Here is a 2,126-nt window from a genome sequence, read left to right as displayed (position 1 = left end):
CCCCCCCTTTTGGTCAAATGTCCACGTTTTGAGACCCCTGAATCCGAAAAACAGGTTTTTACGAATGTGTCTGTATGTCTGTCTGTGAACACGATAACTTTTGAAAAAATTAAACTATTAGATTGCCCTTTGGTACACTCGTTTAGTGTCCTAAACTAAAGGTCAAGTTCGTTAGCCAGCCATTTTGGATGAACATTTAAAAAGTGGACATATTTTGAAATAAATATAAATACTTATTCTTAAATAAACATTACTGATGACGTATTCTATCTCAATGTTCAAATACGAAATCTAAAAAGTATGAAAAAATATTTGGGCTAACCATTTTTTAAATGAAATAGTCAAGAGAGTCAATTTTCGTAACATATTTGCACAAAAACAGTTAAAATGAGATAAATATGTTTCTAATTAACATTGCAGCACGGCTCATTAGAGACCGATATCCTTTTTGTTCAAAAAATGAATTCATTAAAAATATATATAATTCATTTTAATAGGGATGTAATTATCCAAAATAGTATTTTGTTCTGTAATGTTGTGCATTTACAAAAAATTAAGAAAAATTACTTCCTTATAATTCAAAATAATTTGTTTAAAATAAAAATTTATATAATGTCATCCTGGTTGATACCAAAAGTATGGTTGACAGAAGGATCATGTTTCATGTATGAATTATTCGCATTAATTTGAGTATTTCTATAAGTATGCTGTGTATAAAAAACTGCATTTATATTCTGTTTAAATTATTTAGGAGTTTTACTTTATTAATTACGGAAATACTCTTTAATGTTTCTGAAGACACTAAGTCAAAACAAATTTGTAAAATGTTTGCTATAAAATAAAAAATAAGAGCATGTTCTTGAAAAGAAAATTACCAAAAAGGATAGGTATGTTTAATCAGTATGAAAGTGTAAAAAATTCATCATTTAAATTTAAGAAAATATTGTCAAGACAGACTTTGAAGTAATTCATCAACACTTGACTTTCACAAACTCTGTTCATTCCTTGTTTTTTGAAGCTTGGGGTGAAATGAGAAATCGTTTACAGGATTTATAAGGACAAAAAAACGAAAGGATACATTTTTATTATTGATTAAAATTAAATTTTTCTTTATCTTATTTTCGTGAGATATTTTAAACTGGTTGACAGTGGAATAAGTTTGGAAGATTATTTGATTGATATGTTGATGAAAGTTTTATTTTTCTTTAAATGTAGATGGTACAATAGTTTCTCAGAAATATTAAAAATAAGCAAATGTTAATATTTCTCTAATAAGTAAGTTCAAAGTCAGTTATATTTTTAAATTAATATTGCCATAATATACAAATACGTCCTATTAGTTTCCTATTAAAATTTTCCGGATGAGAACGCCTGAATCACCTCGAAACATGTTGGATCCTGGTAATATAAAAAAGACGGATAAATAATAAAGAAAAGAAATCGAGGTTGTTTGATTGTCTCTTTTCTTTTGTTCTCCTTTTTTAAATTGTCATATATCTGTCTCTAGTGAGTCATTTTACAATGTTAATTTTAGAAAAAATTTCTCTCATTTTAACTTTTTCTATGCAACTATATTGCTCACACGGACTATCTTGAGTACTTGTTTTTAAACAACGATTTTTTTAAATAATATACTTCTTTTTCAGTCTTCTTGTGAAATTTTGTTGCACAATGTGACTGTTTAAAGTTTTTTTTTTAATATACTTTCAAATATGAAAAAATAGTTTTGTGTGTAGACAATAATATAAAATGGTCCAGCACCACGTTGAATTGTGCGCTGTACGAAGAATCATCTACACATTACATGTTTTCAAGTAAATCCACTGAATGGCCTAATTAAATGCTCCAGGCTCCTAATTATACATATATTTATATGATAATAAACCCTTGATAATAATGTAACTAAAAATGAAATTGCGTGAGTGTTGCAAATATTAAACAATATATTTCTTTGAAAAAAGTATCGATATGCGTAGAACAATTTTGATATTTATATGAGAAAGAAATTTCAATATTTACATTCGATGCTTTTCGTTTTTATTCATATCATTAAAATTATTATTATAGGTCTTTTTATAAGACTGAATTAATTGGATAGCTTTAACAACATTTAATTAACGTTAATT

Source organism: Belonocnema kinseyi, chromosome 3 (genome assembly GCF_010883055.1).
Source record: "Belonocnema kinseyi isolate 2016_QV_RU_SX_M_011 chromosome 3, B_treatae_v1, whole genome shotgun sequence".
In the NCBI taxonomy this organism is placed as follows: Eukaryota; Metazoa; Arthropoda; class Insecta; order Hymenoptera; family Cynipidae; genus Belonocnema; species Belonocnema kinseyi.
Note: the sequence above shows the minus strand (reverse complement) of the source record.